The 20,325-nt window shown below is 45.0% G+C and overlaps 1 non-coding gene across 1 annotated transcript; it reads right to left on the minus strand.

The window, feature by feature from the left end:
- Positions 1–7,428: 7,428 nt before the first annotated feature.
- On the minus strand, positions 7,429–7,512 carry Trnas-gga (transfer RNA serine (anticodon GGA)). Its single transcript is given in 2 exon segments — positions 7,429–7,463; positions 7,473–7,512. It is a non-coding gene; the product is annotated as a tRNA-Ser (tRNA).
- Between the last annotated feature and the right edge of the window lie 12,813 nt (positions 7,513–20,325).

Consider the following 20,325-nt stretch of genomic DNA (forward strand, 5'->3'; position numbering starts at 1 on the left):
GTCCATAATTTGCTGGGAAGTGGCGGTGCGGTCCCCTACGGCACTGCGTACGATCCTACGGTCTTGGCGTGCATCCGTGCGTCGCTGCGGTCCGGTCCCAGGTCGACGGGCACGTGCACCTTCCGCCGACCACTGGCGACAACATCGATGTACTGTGGAGACCTCACGCCTCACGTGTTGAGCAATTCGGCGGTACGTCCACCCGGCCTCCCGCATGCTCACAATACGCCCTCGCTCAAAGTCCGTCAACTGCACATACGGTTCACGTCCACGCTGTCGCGGCATGCTACCAGTGTTAAAGACTGCGATGGAGCTCCGTATGCCACGGCAAACTAGCTGATACTGACGGTGGCGGTGCACAAATGCTGCGCAGCTAGCGCCATTCGACGGCCAACACCGCGGTTCCTGGTGTGTCCGCTGTGCCGTGCGTGTGATCATTGCTTGTACAGCCCTCTCGCAGTGTCCGGAGCAAGTATGGTGGGTCTGACACACCGGTGTCAATGTGTTCTTTTTTCCATTTCCAGGAGTGTATTTAGTACAACATGTTTTGGGACTACATTACGCTGCAGAATACTGTGAAGAAAGAAGACATATGTCAATACTACACTTACTGACAATCTTTATTGTCCTGTAGTACAATATACCTCAAATTTACTATGGCTTTTGGGACAGTCAGAAGTATAAGCCAGCAGTAAACATGCAGTCTTTCTAGAACATCTCATGTAAGCGCAGAATATGCTCACGAATCTCAGCTGTAATGTAAAAGCAGCTGCCTTCTCCCAACAAAGGTATTGCAGTCCAGTGACCTGCATATCAAAGCCCCTAACGATGCTACTGTCTACAGTAAAGTTTTTGAACGTTATATGCGAAGTCCTAGCAAATCCTAAAAACTAAAAATATATGTGTGTTGGTGTGTGTTCATCTATTGGATGACTAACAGGAGAAATGAAAGCTTAGTGCCGCTAAGCAGGATAAGTTGGAGAGTGCTTCCCAACGAGGTCAACGCTAAAGTGGCCACAGAAATGTCCCTAAGACATTCAGCAGCAAAGGAGTTGTCACTCTTTTAAGGACAGACAACAAACTGGAGAAGAGACTGGAGCACAAGAACAGCGTAGGTGAGAACTTATTGGGGAAATTAGGAATTAAAGTGTCAGGATTGCAAGCTGATGTATGTGGATCAAAAAGGAAGAAACTTCAAAATAAGGTTAAAGAGCATAGCAATAAAGATAATGGGTCATTACTGGTGACTAACCACCTCAAGATTGAGCAGCATTCGTTGGGCATCGTCACAGACGCCTGAAATGTGTATCAGTTTGAAGAAAAAGGGTGGTTGCTGTCAAATGTAGAGGAAGTGTGGATTTTTTGCACTGAAGACAGAAATGTTCAAGTGAACATAAGCCCTCAAGTGAAAAGGAGCCCTCAAGTCATGGTTCAGAACCCACAAACAATCACATTTCATCATACTCTATTTCCATAACATTCAACATTGACACACATCCATTAGTGATGAATCAAACTATTGATCCAATTTCTTTTAGCACATACCAAAACCATGCTCTTGTATCATTCCACTAAGCTCCAGTAATGTTTACACAAAAACAGCATTGTAGTATGAGGCACACTAACAAAATAAGACACACAAATAAACATTGTGTGTTAAACTTCTCACATCCACCTGCTACATGAAAAGTGTTAGTAAATCCTGGTATCATATTACGCCTCATCGACCAATAAACAACAACCCATGAAAAATACATCACATCATGACCAGAGGAAAATCCTCAACATCATGTGAAAACCACTGTGTACCTTACTTGAGATGTACTGTACCATAAGTACAGTAAATTTATTGATATCTCTTCAAACATCTGACCAATGAAAGAGACATTTGTTAGATCTGAATAATGATGTAGCATCGTTTGACACTTAAACACTAGTTGGCAATGGACTGACAGAAATATATTTACTAATTTCCACACACTGAGTTATAACATCTCTAAATTCATTTCTCCTTTCAGTAACCTGGTTCACTAGTTCCCTGCACTAACTATTTCCATCTGAGAAACACATTGGTTATTGGTGCTGAATACAAATTATGAATAACTGATTCATGGTCTAATATCAAATTTTATTTTTGGCGTCCATAACTACAGTTATTTCATTTGAAAAATGTTCCTCATGAGGTGGTACAGTATTTGTTACTAATTCATGTGGAGAAATCACATCATCACCATCTACATGACCCCTACTATAACACTGACCTTTAGCAGTACTTTATCTCTACTTTTCTTCCGTTTTAGAAAAGCTCTCATGTAATTCATGACTTCATTCTCTTCTTACTAATCTTCATCTGGCCTTCCTTAAAACTAATTATGACCTTAATCATCCATATTCACCAACACCGTTAGATACACCACTTGAACTATGTTGAACATTAACAGCTAACTGTACAACAGTAGTTGCTAGGTCACCTACCTTCTTAACATTTGTCTGAACTTCTTCCATATTCTCAGACATCCCCTTCTCTACATCTGCCTTTAGCTCTTCAAAACCCTTTTCTAAGCCTTTCAATAAAGCAGAATGATTTTAAATTTCTTGTTGAATCTGATTTAACAAATTCCTAATTAGGCACTGCATCTAATTTTGCTTACAGTTCTTCTTATTTTTCTTACATTATTCTATTAAAACCTGTAAGTTACCTTGTATTTGCTTAAGCTGTTCACTGACAACTTCAAAAAAATGGCTCTGAGCACTATGGGACTTAATATCTATGGTCATCAGTCCCCTAGAACTTAGAACTACTTAAACCTAACTAACCTAAGGACATCACACAACACCCAGTCATCACGAGGCAGAGAAATCACTGACAACTTCCTGTAACTTAACTCACTCTCCAAACAGTAGAAATTGTACCTCTTCCCTAAACTATGTAGTAAATACGTCAAATTTCCCTTCAGTACCTTTGTCAACCTATTCAAATATCGTTCTAAACTACGGTTATGTCTCTGTAAAGTAATCACATTAATTTGAAGTTCTCTTGCATTAGCCTCCAGATTCTTAGTTTATTACCTTGAACTGGTCTCTTTATTCAAATTTATAACTTATTTTCCTGTTAGCACCGTTTTATATCGGCCCCTAATTATTTTGACTTCGGTTTTTATCCTTTTGTGTTAAGCTTCTCATTAATCCCCTTGCTTAAACTAGACTCCAACTTCTCCCACAATTATACTTTAAAATTGAATTAATGTTCTGTTGTTCAGATTGAACGTAACAGGCAGTAGTAGCAGAAGCAAGAGGTAGTAGAACACCACAACTTCTAGTAGACTGAAGTGGCAGGACCACTTCAAAAGCTACACCCTCATTCACAGTAGCACCATTCAGTTCTTCAATTACAATATTTTCGACCGTGACACCAAACTTTCTATCTGAGCGACACACTAATGGAATCACTATAAGATACATACATAAGCAATGGACAGAAAACAAGGACCAGACTACTCCATCACCTTAGCCATATCACTTCTCTCATGACTCATTCCTAAAAAAAAAATGGTTCAAATGGCTCTGAGCACTATGGGACTCAACTGCTGTGGTCATAAGTCCCCTAGAACTTAGAACTACTTAATCCTAACTAACCTAAGGACATCACACACATCCATGCCCGAGGCAGGATTCGAACCTGCGACCGTAGCGGTCGTGCGGTTCCAGACTGTAGCGCCTTTAACTGCGGACTCATTCCTAACTGACCACTTCTTTTCTTTAACTAACTATAAGTTTCGCCATCACACAACGAATGATAGAACCACCAACGACTTATCAGCAACCTGAAAGTGATACAGTAGCACTTAAGTCCACAAAAATCTGCAAGTCATACTTGTATACAAACTGAGGAAAAAATCTGCCACTAACTCTCCAGTCACACAATACAAAGCACCACAATATCAAGACAAAGAATAACACTGCCCAAAATCTCTCTTCACTCTCATACGGCAGCTCCAAAATGAGAATTACAGCCAACTGAAAGAGTACATGACAAAGTTTCAAATTTCACAAGACTGAGACATTAATGTTAAATTAATTACTTTAATGTTAAATTAATTACTTAATGTATTTAGCACGTTTAATGTATTTACCACCCTTTAACCCTCTATAAATTCCTCGTCACTCAGCCCTCTAGCAAAACTCTTTCCCTTATCATGTGTGGTGGTGACTGTGGCGGTATTGGTGACAGTAGAGAGCTGGAATATTTTAATCTGTACCTTAACTTTCAAATACTGAGTAGTTAAACAAAAGGATACCATTATCTATTCCATAATTCAATCAATTGTTAAACGATACCACAAGAATTCCAAATGTGTCTTTTTCCTATTGGCATGTAAGTTAGTATTTTCAATAATTATGTATCAAACCCACAATTTTATGTAATTGAGGAAATGCATTTCCAAGGGACAGCCGACAACACTTTGAGGTATACATCACAGACAATAATATAATTGATTTAAGTTACAGGTAATACTGCAGAAAATCTAAATCTCAAGACACAGAATAAGTACTTTAAAGCGCTTCACAAGAATATTCACCATAGAAGCACAAGAAATTCAATAAGAAAATTATATTGTCCCCTTTCCTGGCAGTAAGCTCCCTCTATGAAAACAATCTATAGCGCAAACTTCAACAAAATATTTCTACTTGCATATCAATTTCAGGATGTTTTAGCAGTGTATCACACTATATTGCTTCAAGAAACAAAATTCTACCTGAAAGAGAACTTTAAATGGCTACCCTCCTGTATCAAACCATACAGAGTGTTTCTAAAACCATCTCAGCGTAATCATCCAGAGATTCAGTTGTAAGGCACATGTGAGAATATAGTAGCCGTAATCTCTAGCTCAGTTAACTCATGTTCCTGCTATACATTCACAGAAGCTTGAACACTACAAATAATGCCAGGCAAAAGGAAACTTGTTTCTTTTATCTTCCACAGAAAACTATACTTTAAAGTAAACTCACTGTACACAAACTAACGAAAAATACGCAAACTCTTACAACAAAATAAATAGCACCACTAACACCAGCTAAACAGAGAGCTATTGCTATCTTTTACTCAAAAGTAATTAAGAACCCCACTAAATTTAACGATGTATGCAGTGGATGTACAAACGTTAAGTTTCTTCTCCTACTGACTCCATTCTGTAAAGACGCTGGAGCTCTACTTTTTGTAATGTACGGGGGAGCATCTTACAGCGTGCTGAGTTCGGTGTTACTATTGTCTTTGAATAAAAGTGTCATTTATGTTCCTATTATTGCGCAAGTCTTTCATTTACCATCTGTGCTATTATCAAGCAGTCTTTCAATGTGAAGCCCAGATTCTTTCAAAGTGTATTACATGGCAGTGACACAAAATGCGAAAGTTACTTTCGTCCTTAAGTGTCACAAACCAGTGAATTATCCTGGTATGTAGATAATAACGTAAGACTTCGTTTGTTTTAATCATATCTGAAGAAGTGCATAAAGGACCGAAATCGATAGTCTGATGTTTTTTGCGATCAGAGACTAGAATTTAAAAAAGAATGTTTAATATTTCTGAATCACTATTTTTATTCATGACGGTCACTGCCTAGGAAACGAAGCGCTATATTGTTTGACTCTTTTAGGAACTTAAACGCTCGCGAATTTAACAGTAAGCCAAGTGATGACAGACACCGCCGATCCTGTAACCTCTGAAAATGGAATTAGAGGAGCATCTGCGCGACCCTATCGCACCTAAAAAAAGGAACATGAGACACCACGCGTTGCTCCACTTTGGATCTTCTTGGATTGTTCTTTCAATCCTCTCTCATTAGCCCCAGACTTAATATCGACTCTCAACCCTGTTTGTCGTTCTACCTGTCGGACATAAGAGGGCCTGTCGTGGGCAGTAATTTTCTGAGTATGTAGGACTTACAAGAGCGAAGGTTCAGCATGGTGTGAGAAGCACTGCTAGAACGATGAGCAAGTATTATCGCATTCACTTGAAATAAGCGTTTGCCCTATTAAAGGGAAGCTCTGCTTCCATACTAAGCAAGTTTAGAAAAACGCCAACCCATCTTGTCTTTTCCCCTTCAACTTTTATTGTCCACATGAGTTGTTCTCGTTAAGAGCCGGTCATTAGGGAGGTGACATAACAAGACAGAGAATTTCAGGTTGTTATTGCTCTGATTAAACTGGGTGATGATACTAGCTTTATCTCCGTGTGATTTTCTGTGCTCTGTTTCCTGACCACTCTGCACAGTCAAGGCACACTGGACACGGCAGTGCGGGCTGCCGAAGGACGCTGGCCATGGGGGGAAGGCAGTCCAGGTTACGATCCGTCGTGACAGGTAGGCAGTCTTAGCACCAGGGTGTGCGACTCCGTGGTGCCTACGTAGACACTTCGGTTTGCTTATTTCAATACGTGTCCAGATGCTTGTGGTTTCTCACATTTTCAAAAAGCGAGTAACCGATTAGAGGACAATCTGTGACGCTTGCTGACGTAAGAAGCCGCTGATAAATTTTGGCAGCAAACATGTCGATTTGGGGGGGGGGGGGGCATTTTGCAATGCGATTCGGAGGGACTGTAGCACGTCGATATGTATATAGGCGACTGGCTTTAGAAATCACGACTAGGCAGGATAGACGCTCCATAATTTTTCGTCATCTCCCTGCAGGGGGGAAATTTTCAACATATGACTCTCGTCTGGACCACTGGAGAGGTAGGAAGAACCAGACTCCCTACCGAGTTAAGAGTGTTATTACTGTCTCGGTAACCCAGAAAGAATTTTGTGATTTCCGATCCAGTTGGCCAGACAGTATAACTTAGGTTTCGTAGACATGATAGGTGTAGGTACATCAGCTGAGATCGGTAGTTCGAACTGAATGTCAATATCCCTGATAGCAGCCTACAGATCAACTCGACGCCGATAGATGTCTGCACACCCATCGAAATCAAAGACTGGTAATGTATTATTCTGATGCCCTCAACCAGCGTACATATCCATATCGTGGCTGCACCAGACCGTATTTGCACGCGGACTCCATTTACTTGCTTTGGTAGTCAATTAGTTTCCTCAATCCGGAAAAGCACTTCTGCTACGGTCGCAGGTTCGAATCCTTATTCGGGCATGGATGTGTGTGATGTACTTAAGTTAGTTAGGTTCAAGTTGTTCTAAGTCTAGGGGCCTGATGACCTCAGCTGCAAAGTCCCATAGTGTTTGGAGCCATTTGAACCATTTAAACCTGAAATGTGTAATGGTGTCAACTCAATAACTGTTAACTAAGAGCCAAATATATACTTTTTGCGATACAAAAAAATGGCTCTGAGCACTATGGGACTCAACTGCTGTGGTCATAAGTCCCCTAGAACTTAGAACTACTTAAACCTAACTAACCTAAGGACATCACACACATCCATGCCCGAGGCAGGATTCGAACCTGCGACCGTAGCGGTCGTGCGGTTCCAGACTGTAGCGCCTTTAACCGCTCGGCCACTCAGGCCGGCTTTTGCGATACAGATTCCATTCCATAGCTGATATAATGATAGATCTCGGGGGTGGTGTGTTTCAGCATAACATTCTGATATTGGTGCTTATAAAGTCTGGCAGCTGAATTTCACGTCATCACCATGGCCCCTTTCAGTTTTCCCATTTAATGAATTGAAAGAGCGATATTATTTTTAAGTTTGAATGCAGACTTTATACCGTACGACATTCTGACCGACGGAAGTGCGTGTCGGAATGTGATGATAACATATTGCAGGAGAAAGGTGTCAGCGAGAAGCGGGCACGATTGCTGTCAATCTGCTCAGCACCTATCGCGCACGCCATCCATCAAAGTATATCACATCGCTAGTATTTTACGGTGAGATATACATATCTTCGCCACTCGTCATTACCGCCACAACGCGATGTTCATCAGTTTCCGTGCATATAGGGCTGATATTGTAATTTGTTGGTAACCGTATACACCCAAAGATGGGAGGAAGATTGTTGGGAGAACTGATTCTTTGATGTGTGTGTGTGTGTGTGCGCGCGCGTGTGTGTTGGGGCAGGGACCTGGGGGAGGAGTGGAGGGTTGGGGCGGGGGGTGGGGGAAGAGCTGCCAGCATATCGTTCCGTGAGGCACCAGCCATGCCGTGACCGGCGCCGCATAAAATTGATACGATAGCAGGACGGTCGGACGGCACGCAGGTAGACGGGGATAAATATGTTATCGTGATTCATAATATGGCTCGGTTATTGATGATCGCGTGTGTGCGGGCGCGCGCTCAATTGCCTAATGCCTCAATCTCTTTAACTGCCGCGCCAGCAAACTCCAGCCAGCCTCCCCCAGAGGTTCGGTCCGTCCACCACGCTCCGCCAGACGCGGGGCGCGTGGCGGCACCCCAGACGCTGCGACGCAGGTGCCTGCTTACTTACGCACTGGCACGCACACGCCCACGACGCACAAAGGCCGTCATCGCCGTCGAGCGCTCCTAATGACTGATATTTCTCCACCCTAACGACGCAAGATTAAATGTTTCGATATGACGATTTTCCCTCTGTAAGGGGTGCATTCGTAATGCGCATTTTGGCTTTAATGAGGTTTGCTCCAAGCTCGCTGCCGTTTCCTCTCGCTTTATTTATGCATGAAGGGGCTGCGTAAAGTTATGCCCGCAGAAAAAGTAACAGTGGCGAGGCGTTAAGTAAGTTTTCCTGCTGATCCCTCGATGCTTTCTTCCCTCTTTTTTTTCCGCTGAGTGTAGAATCAACCGACTTAGGAAACACGAAAGGCGAGCCAAATAAATCAGAAACATAACTTTCTTCTTTTATATGTAACTTTTTGCACGACTTGGTAAATTTGAAGTTAAATAAAGAAGGAACTAACGTTTAATACGAGGGTTGGAACTTAAATAGTGGCAACTATTTATTCACAACTGATACAAAAGGGTTACATGTTTTCACCTGTCACTTTCACTCAAAGTAGTTACCAGCGTGTGGTAGACGTAGTACCGTTAGCTGAGCCTGTTCTGTTGATGGTGCGAATGGAGCGGTCTACTGCCTGCGGATCTCTGGAACAGTTCTGAAGCGAATACCACGAAGTGGTTCCTTCCTCTTCAGAATCAGATGCACAGTATTACTGTTCGTTTTTGCAGCATCACCTGCGACCAGCTTTGCGAAAGAAGCGGCGACACTTTTGCGCGACCCTTCCACAATGCGCGCGCGCATACAGCGCAAGCTGTGGCTGCTCTGTTTGGTCGATGGGACTGGGAAGTACTGTACCATCCACCATACTCCCCGGACTTAAGTGCTTGTCACTTTGATTTGATTCCGAAAATGAAGGAACCACTTCGTGGCATTCGCTGCAGAACTGTTCCAGAGATTCGACAGGCAGTAAACCACTCCATTCGCACCATCAACAGAACAGGCCCTGCTAACGGATGCCTTCCATATCGCTAGCAACGGGTTCTACACAACGCTGATGACTACTTTGAAAGACAGTAACAGGTGCAAACATGTAACTCTTTTGTATTGGTTGCGAAAAAATAGTTGCCACTATTTAACTAGCAACCCCCGTATAAGGCTGTTTAATAGATTACGACAATTTTTCTGTTGTTGGTCAGAGAGGATGTACGTAACATCTTTATCTGTAATACAGTAGCAGCCGACGCAGCATAATCAACAATATCACAATCTATCCCCTTCTCCACCCCAAGTGGCATTGCATAAAATTTCGAGACTTCTTCGCATAGTCCGAAGGGCAGAAACCGTGAATTATTGGTTGTACTTCGCTCACGTGGACAAATATGTCTTACACTAGTGCTAGGAAAAGCTGAGGTGATGGTCAGAAAGTATATATCGATATGAAATATCGATACGGAACATATACACTCCTGGAAATTGAAATAAGAACACCGTGAATTCATTGTCCCAGGAAGGGGAAACTTTATTGACACATTCCTGGGGTCAGATACATCACATGATCACACTGACAGAACCACAGGCACATACACACAGGCAACAGAGCATGCACAACGTCGGCACTAGTACAGTGTATATCCACCTTTCGCAGCAATGCAGGCTGCTATTCTCCCATGGAGACGATCGTAGAGATGCTGGATGTAGTCCTGTGGAACGGCTTGCCATGCCATTTCCACCTGGCGCCTCAGTTGGACCAGCGTTCGTGCTGGACGTGCAGACCGCGTGAGACGACGCTTCATCCAGTCCCAAACATGCTCAATGGGGGACAGATCCGGAGATCTTGCTGGCCAGGGTAGTTGACTTGCACCTTCTAGAGCACGTTGGGTGGCACGGGATACATGCGGACGTGCATTGTCTTGTTGGAACAGCAAGTTCCCTTGCCGGTCTAGGAATGGTAGAACGATGGGTTCGATGACGGTTTGGATGTACCGTGCACTATTCAGTGTTCCCTCGACGATCACCAGTGGTGTACGGCCAGTGTAGGAGATCGCTCCCCACACCATGATGCCGGGTGTTGGCCCTGTGTGCCTCGGTCGTATGCAGTCCTGATTGTGGCGCTCACCTGCACGGCGCCAAACACGCATACGACCATCATTGGCACCAAGGCAGAAGCGACTCTCATGGCTGAAGACGACACGTCTCCATTCGTCCCTCCATTCACGCCTGTCGCGACACCACTGGATGCGGGCTGCACGATGTTGGGGCGTGAGCGGAAGACGGCCTAACGGTGTGCGGGACCGTAGCCCAGCTTCATGGAGACGGTTGCGAATGGTCCTCGCCGATACCCCAGGAGCAACAGTGTCCCTAATTTGCTGGGAAGTGGCGGTGCGGTCCCCTACGGCACTGCGTAGGATCCTACGGTCTTGGCGTGCATCCGTGCGTCGCTGCGGTCCGGTCCCAGGTCGACGGGCACGTGCACCTTCCGCCGACCACTGGCGACAACATCGATGTACTGTGGAGACCTCACGCCCCACGTGTTGAGCAATTCGGCGGTACGTCCACCCGGCCTCCCGCATGCCCACTATACGCCCTCGCTCAAAGTCCGTCAACTGCACATACGGTTCACGTCCACGCTGTCGCGGCATGCTACCAGTGTTAAAGACTGCGATGGAGCTCCGTATGCCACGGCAAACTGGCTGACACTGACGGCGGCGGTGTACAAATGCTGCGCAGCTAGCGCCATTCGACGTCCAACACCGCGGTTCCTGGTGTGTCCGCTGTTCCGTGCGCGTGATCATTGCTTGTACAGCCCTCTCGCAGTGTCCGGAGCAAGTATGGTGGGTCTGACACACCGGTGTCAATGTGTTCTTTTTTCCATTTCCAGGAGTGTATTTTGAGTAAAATGGAGACACACGGTAGCTATGGACATCGTTCGATGTCGATGTATGCTGTGGGATTGGATTAGTTCCAAAGTTTTTCGACGCTGTTCTTTTTGTCTGTATTTCTGTGGTTGGTTGGTTTCTTGCAGTCGATCTCATTAATTCGTGGTGGCGGGATGGGACTCGCACGGTAAGACATTCTGGATTGTATGTTCATTTTGAAGGTGTTACAGTGTGGTTTGAGGAGGTAAGAGATGTTGATGGAGTGGTTGGTGACGTGCGTTCTGGCATTTGTACTGTTCCACAGTGGGTTTACGATGGTGTTGGAGCGACTGATGTGGTGGCTGTGGGTAGTTCACACTTATGAAAAGCGAGAGACTGGGAAAGGACATGTGAAGGAGGAAATAATAGTCGTTGAAGCGATCATAGAAAGTGGAGGATGTATGCAGATTAGAACTGGCGAGGTGTACTGTATTTATACTACTATGAAGATCCTACTTACTTTGATGGCTAGTAGAGGAGTGATATTGTTTCAATGATGTACTACCCAGTGGAGAAGGTCTGCTATGTAGGCATCGAAGGAAACACAGCAGAGTTCGTTTTAAATTGAAGGCGGATGCGAGAGGATGGACGCAGACGCAGTGGCCATGGAGAGACGGTTGGCCGACAGAAACACAAGCCATGTGATGGCAGCCAGGAGATGAGGAAATGGGACATGCAGATGACGAGTAAATGGTGAGCGGTCAAACGACGAATCATCTGAGCTGGTAATGTGATTGAAAGATTAACCAGAGATCGAGCAAGCGAGCGACAAAGGAAACCTAAAGAATACCCTAAGCAGACTGCAAGGTGTTCGCTGTGAGATTATAAGTGTTGTTAGTAATAAATCAACTGGATTACTCTAGGTACCACAAACTATAACCAGGCTGAGAGTAAGTCTAAAGAAAGATATATTAAAAAAACTTCTGTTAGATTGGACCCGTAGAAATAACTACCAGATTTAGTTCCAGTGAGTAGTTGCGTGTTGATATGAATGGAAAGACGCATCTGATTATTAGTAATTCCTCCATTCTCCCGTCGTAGTGAAGTTGGAAATATCGAAGTTAGAAACAGCGAGATACTGTCGACTTCTCACTGAAGCTTGGCATTTGCCGATCTGAATGTGAATAGGACCTGATGACATTTATGTATCGTGGTGTAGTTAGGGTTTAGTAGTTAACTGACGCCTATACTGCTTCACATTTGTTCTCAATAATCATACTGGAAATCATTCTGTTTAAAAGTTGTGGCTGAAAAACTGCGCATGTTGACACAACGTCAACTTGTCCCTGTCGGCTACTTCACTTATCCTCGACAGTCCAGTTTAAGCCACCGTACTAGCCATTTCGTTTTCTATTCCACTCGCAAGTGGTGCGACTGAAAAATGATCTACACATATCAAACAAAAGTTCCGAAAATAGACGTTGACTTTGGATATTATATCACACACACAGTCCCTTTGACTGTTCAAAGATGTCACTAAACCAACCCAAGTAAACCACACAAGAGCAGCGCTTATTAGACGAAGGGGGTCCGACAGCAGATCAGTTGCAGTCATTCCACCAGGAAGGAGGTACTCGGCTCGTGTTGTCTGTAGTTCCACGATGCCTAGACGGTCTATACCGCGATTCGATCGCGACCGCATTGTTACTTTGTGCCAGGAACAGCTCTCAACAAGGGAAGTGTTCAGGCGTCTCGGAGTGAACGAAAGCGATGTTGTTCGCACATGGAGGAGATACAGAGAGACAGGAACTGTCAATGACCTGCCGCCCAAGAGTTCCTATTGCAGTGGGTGACCGTTATCTACTGATTATGGTTCGGAGCAACTCTGACAGCAACGCCACCATGTTGGATAATGCTTTTCGTGCAGCCACAGGACGTCGTCTTATGACTCAAACCATGCGCAATAGGCTGCAACTTCACTGCCGACATCAATGGCGATGTCCATCTTTGCAACCACGACACTACACAGAGCGTCACAGATGGGCCCAACAACATGCCGAGTGGACCGCTCAGGATTGATATGACGTTTTCTTCACCGCCCCGTGTGTCGCATATGACTTCAACCAGACAATCGTCGGAGACGTGTTTGGAGGCAACCCGGTCAGGTCGTCCAGCGAGTGCGACAAGGCTCCCTGCAGTTTTGGTGTGGCATTATGTGGGGCCTACGTACGCCGCTGGTGGTCATGGAAGGCGCCGTAACGGCTGTAAGATATTTGAATGCCATCCTCCGACCGTTAGTGTAACCATATCGACATCATACTGGCAAGGCATCATTTTCACAGACGGCAATTCGCGCCCCCGTCAGGCACGTCTTATGAATGATATCCTATAGGATAACGACATCGCTCGACATAAGTGGCCAGCATGTTCTTCAGACATGAACCCTATCGAACATGCCTGGGATAGATTGAAAAGGGTTGTTTATGGGCGACTGAGAGTTGGGGTGTTTGGGGGAAGAGACCAACCAGCGAGGTCATCGTCTCATGGGATTAGGGAAGGATGGGGTAGGAAGTCGGCCGCGCCCTTTCAAAGGAACTATCCCGGCATTTGCCTGGAGCGATTTAGGGAAATCACGGAAAACCTAAATCAGGATGGCCGGACGCGGGACTGAACCGTCGTCGCCGGCCGCGGTGGCCGAGCGGTTCTAGGCGCTTCAGTCCGGAACCGCGCTGCTGCTACGGTCGCAGGTTCGAATCCTGCCTCGGGCATGGATGTGTGTGATGTCCTTTGGTTAGTTAGGTTTAAGGGGACTGATGACCTCAGATGTTAAGTCCCATAGTGCTCAGATGCATTTTTTTGAACCGTCGTCCTCCCGAATGCGAGTCCAGTGTGCCAACCACTGCGCCACTTCGCTCGGTGACGACTGAGGATCTACGCCGAATCATCGTTGTGGAGTGTGACATTTTGGACCAACAGTATTTTGATGAACTTGATGAACATGTGGATAGTATGACACGACGAATAGAAGCATGCATCTATGCAAGAGGATGTTCTACTTTCTATTAGAGGTACCGGTGCGCACAGCAATCTGGACCACCACCCCTGAAGGTCTCGCTGCGTGGTGGTACAACATGCAGTGTGTGGTTTTCATGAGCAATAAAAAGGGTGGAAATGATGTTTATGTTGTTCTCTATTCCAATTTTCTGTACAGGTTCCGGAACTATCGGAACCGAGGTGATGCTAAACATTTTTTGAAGTGTGTAGTTATATGTTTCCTCTGTACTGGATCTGCATTGTTTCCCTCTTTCCCTGCTGTCACTCAGCCAGTCGCCAGCCACGTCGGCCTTCCTCTGCGCGGAGCGCGGCGGCGGTCGGCTCGAGCACTGTGCGTGACGTCAGCAAGTCATCAGCGTCGCCCGCCGCAGGCTGCTCGCCCCCTGCCCAACTCCTGCCCGCGAAGCCGGCACGGACCGTGTCGATCGGCATGTTTTATTCAGCGGCTGCGGAGCGCGCGCCAATCAATATGGCGGCGGTCCTTCCGCTCCTGACCGGTGCCGGCAATCGGCCGTTCCCCCCCTCCCTCGGCCCGCCGCCTCCGCCCACGCCTCCGCCGTCGTCACCGGAGATCGCCCTGAATGCAGACGCGCATGCAGCCTCGACAGACAGGCAGCACCGCCAATACCGGCGATTGTGAGGGCAAACCTCTCGCTGCCGGCGCGCTGCTACCAACAGGTAACACACGTGCTCGCTCCACTATGTTCCAGATGCCCTATGTGTCTGAAACGGTTTTAAATGTAGCCCACTCGTAATACTCGGCATTTCATGTTATTCTTCTTTATGAAATTTTTTATTTGGATGGTTATATTCAAGGCTTATTAGATTCTAATTTTAAGATGTATCCTTTAACATTCTTTTTATCGCTACTTATCTGCACATCTGTTCTCTGCCCTCTCCTTATTTCCACTAAACAGTGATTAGATGGAACACAAGTTGTAATACAAAAATACTTTATTCTTGCAACGTGCTGTTCGGCAGTACTTTACAAAGTGCACAAGTTGTCCGCGAGCTGCTTCTCTTGGCTGGTCGAGGCACACGTCTCTTGGCTCCAGTCTCCATGTTATCTGGCGCGTCCATCTCAACGGCCACGCCGCGCGGGATTAGCCGAGCGGTCTACGGCGCTGCAGTCATGGACTGTGCGGCTGGTCCCGGCGGAGTTTCGAGTCCTCCCTCGGGCATGGGTGTGTGTATTTGTCCTTAGGATAGTTTAGGTTCAGTAGTGTGTAAGCTCAGGGACTGATCACCTTAGCAGTTAAGTCCAATAAGATAACACACACTTATTTTTCAGCGGCCACATGCCAGGACCTGCGTACACAAAGGACCTACATTTCCCGACAGAAAGCAGCTGACCTATCCCGTCTGCAAGATGTCACTCCAAGTGCCACTAGATGCAGACCATCTAGTGGCGCCTGGCAAGTGGCAAAGTGATTTACGGAACTCATCAATTTATTTAGATAGGTAAACGTAAGGGCCCTTGTCTTTCTTCCGAATTCTGAACATATTTTATTTAATCATTCTCCAAAAAGCTATAGCGAAAGCTGCAATTTTTTAGCAGGACTCCATTTTTTATCGTGACCTTTTCTTATCTTGATCTTAAAATAATTGTGCACAAAGCAATGTAAATCATATTTTTACGCAATATTTAGGAAGCTAGAAGAATTCAAAGTATTACAAGTGAACATGCTGTATACGTAATTGGGTACCCTCTGACTGAGTCCTAGTGGCGGAATATGTATTTGAACGAGGTTTCGAAACGAGTGCCCATCTTCCTGTATGCGCAACTCAGCTTGCGGACGATGTATAAGGTTTTGAGTGTCACGAATCAACAAGATTCCTCACTGGGCTGCTTGAACGTCAAGTACAGTTATAGATTGGATGAGATAAACACAATGCTTTAGCCATCCCCACAGGATGAAATGTACTGCTGATCAAGTGAGCAATGGTTGGTCAATTAAAAATCACAATGGAAGCTGCCAGATGGATACCAGTTATAAAGACTCCATACCGTCGGAGTAAGAAACGGAATTAAGTTTTCGCTGCAACTTGCACCCTAAGCATTACGCATGGAGACGTGCAGTAATCAGCCTGAATAGGCCGGCCGGTGTGACCGAGTGGTTTTAGGCACTACAGTCTGGAACAGCGCGACCACTACGGTCGCAGGTTCGAATCCTGCCTCGGGCATGGATGTGTGAGATGTCCTTAGGTTAGTTAGGTTTAAGTAGTTCTAAGTTCTAGGGGACTGATGACCTCAGAAGTTAAGTCACATAGTGCTCAGAGACATTTGAACCAACCACCCTGAATATTTTGACCGCTGATATAATATCGATATAACCACGTCCTGGCGATAGCAACATCACCTAGTGAGAAAAGACTGCTAGTCACACACACGCTCTGTGTATGTAGTATCAGTGAGCGTACTGGCGGTGCTATCTGAATTTGACCGAGGACGGATTGTAATGGCCCAGAGTCTAGGTACGACCATTTCCGAAACTGCACGACCTGCAGGTGTTTGAGGAGCGCTGTGGTGGGTGTCTTAAAAATGTGGCGAAACCAAGGTGAAACCACGTCCAGACGTCGTAAGGTGGGCGGGCCACTCCTCATTGCACCTGTCGGACATCGCAGGCTGGACGGACTGGTAAAACCGGATAGGGGTCGACCTGTGGCAAAACTAACGTCAGACGGTCACGGTGTACCGAACTTTCCTACCGTTGAGCCTCAGCAGACGAGACCCATGTATGTTTCACTGTTAACGCCACGACATCGGTAGCTATGACTGAAATGTGCACGTGAACATCGGCACTGGACTTTGGCGCAGTGGCTCAGCGTTGCATGCTCCGATGAATGGCGACACGTTCTTCATCATATCGATGGGAAGGCGGGTCTTGCAGGGAACGCTCCTTGACACCTGTACTGCGGAAGGACACAAGCTGGCGGCGGCTCCATTACGCTCTTGGGAACATTGACATGGGCGTCCGTGGGTCCGCTGGAGCTTGTGCAAGACACCACGTTTGCCAAGGTGTATCGTACATTGATTGCAGACCATGTACACCCCTTCGCGACGATCATGTTTCCCCACAGCTGCGACAGTTTTAAACAAGATAATGTGCCACGTTACAAGGCAATGAGGGGATGGAGTCGTTCGAGGAACACAGTGGGGATTTCCAGTTCATGTGCTGGGCTCCAAACTCGCCAGATTTGCACCCGATCGAACACATCTTGGATGTGTTTGAACGTGGGGTCAGAGCTCATCGCTCCCCTGCCCGGAATTTCGATGACGGGCGCGTGAGCCGCCTTTCGTCGTAGACAGAAGTATAGCGGGAAAGGAAAATGTTGTCGACGCATTTGTTGCGCTGTTCTGCCACAGATACCCAAACCTCCATAAGTCAGGTACTCAGATCGGTACTAAACGTTGTCTGGGGAAAAGTGTACTGTGAGAAATCAGTGACTATAGCTACTGTAGGTAAGTAGATAGAGCGTTGGACCATCGTATCAAAGGCCTTGTGTTTCAAACCCAACGAAATTTTTTTTTTCATTGTATTATACGTGGAAGTGTTATATTGGCAACATGTTAGCGACATGTAAAAGGGATGTTTGGAGTTCACAGCAATGTCCTCCTGGCAGTCTGCTATCGCTTGCTTTCTCTGAAAGTAGTAAACGCATAGCGTAAATATGTAGTTTCACAGAATACACAGTCGGAGCATAAAAATGAGAAAACAGTTGTATCACACACATGGAAGCAATAGCAATAATAATATTAATAATAATAAAACTAATACGTGGTAAAAATAAATAGAATAATAAGACCAATGATAAGTACATAGCATTCAAAAATCAATGCTAACGCGACCACTCTCTCTCTCTCTCTCTCTCACTCTCTCTGTCTTTCTCACTCACTCTCTCTCTCTCTCTCTCACACACACACAGTGTCATTTATCTGGATCAAAGCTTCCCAATAACGGTTGCATACGATGAAGTGTGTGATCAAATTACATGTCTCAGTTTCACACGTAAACAGTTAAATCAGATTGTCATCAATGGGGATTGAATGCGGAATCTTTAGAACAACAACCTCACGCTCTACTAAATCACTCACAGATACGTTTTTCCTGTGCTTCGTAGTTCCGATATTACTTTTAATTACCGTTTACGCATGTTCTACTGGACGACAAAACACTGCACGAACAAAATCGGTTCAAATGGTTCAAATGGCTCTGAGCACTATGGGACTTAACATCTTAGGTCAGCAGTCCCCTAGAACCTAGAACTACTTAAAACTAACTAACCTAAGGACATCACACACATCCATGCCCGAGGCAGGATTCGAACCTGCGACCGTAGCAGTCCCGCGGTTCCGGACTGCATCGCCTAGAACCGCAAGACCACCGCGGCCGGCAACAAAATCGGTATTTTGGTTGAAACTTTACCGACATACAACATTTGGTACCGATTTGAGTGCCTGACATCTGGAGGTTTGGATGTCAGTGTCGTACCGTGAAGAGGTATGTTTGAAAATGTTCTAATCTTCAAACCTATTTTGTAAGAAAATGGTACAACTTTATCTAGTAAGTCTCCCATACAACACCTAGAAACCTATAATAGGAGTTTTGAAATATCCTGCATACATTTGCCAATAGGAAATAAAAAAAAGCGACTACAACTTTTTGCTGTGAATAATAACTATTTCTTTACTATTTTCTGTGGTCACTGTTTTCGAAGCTTAAACTTTTCAATTAAAGCATTAATTACCAAGATAGCACTACTTAATAACTAAATTTATCAACACATTTAATAACTAAATTTGGCCGGCCATTTTGGCCGAGCGGTTCTAGGCGCTTCAGTTCGGAACCGCGCTGCTGCTACGGTCGCAGGTTCGAATCCTGCCTCGGGCATGGATGTGTTTGATGTTATTAGGTTAGTTAGGTTTTAGTAGTTGTAAGTCTAGGGAACTGATGGCCTCAGCCATTGGATTAGAGCCATTTGAAGCATTTTTAATAACTAAATTTGTTGACATGCTAGCTATTAATTAATATCTCGATTCTTTCTTTGTTATAGTTCACTTCAAAACAGATACCGGCAGTCTCTGTCACTAGAATAGTCTTTCTGCGATTCAGAAGACCGAAAAAATATTAAATTGTAAATGCGGCAACTTGTACACTCTTTTAAAGGTTTCCACTGATCTGATATACAGTGTGAGGTATGTCCTCCGGCTATGAAACTGCCTCGGTAAATCCGGTATGGTTATACGCTTCAAGGCAAGTATGCAGTATACTTCTTTCCTTTGGTCTCTGTAAAACAGTATTTGACAACAGCTTTGGCTCCACAGAAGTTGTAACTCCTGACACTAATCAACTATTATTACCCAGCTAGACGCCACGATCTTCTCTTACTCTTATTTATATAATTAATCACATTGGTGAATCAATGTTACTCTTCTGTTATCTTTGAAGGTAAATTTCTAACGGCCTCTTTGATACTTTTTGGTTATTTCGTGTGATTTACGCCACTTTTATGCGTGCGGTATGATTCTGTATACCATTCCATAACCTATACCAGTTCTTTCGTTTTCGGTGAGTTTTCTGAAATGAATACAGTGCCGCACGATATGTCCTGGCGTATCAATGCCGCCACACAATCGCAGTTTAATCCATTGTGGACGCAAATAAAATTTCGTATATCAGTTTGATGATGTCTACAGGTAAATGGAACTTTTTCGACCGACCGTTGTAATTTTGTTATCAGGCTTCAGGGCTCTTTGCCAGACAATTTCAGTGTGTTTATGCAAATTTTCTTCTCATCAACATGCTAACCTAAGTACGTGGCTAACCCACTTCCGTTTATCGAATTGTTCTGAAAATTGTATGCGGAAAATAACGTTTGAGGAAGAATCGAACATACTGTTTGTCGACTCATTACTGTGGATGAGACGAGCGTGCACCATTGCACTCCAGAATCGGTGATCAAAATGTACTCGTGGAATCCGACTGTCGGGCACC

This window comes from Schistocerca cancellata, chromosome 1 (assembly GCF_023864275.1).
Source record: "Schistocerca cancellata isolate TAMUIC-IGC-003103 chromosome 1, iqSchCanc2.1, whole genome shotgun sequence".
In the NCBI taxonomy this organism is placed as follows: Eukaryota; Metazoa; Arthropoda; class Insecta; order Orthoptera; family Acrididae; genus Schistocerca; species Schistocerca cancellata.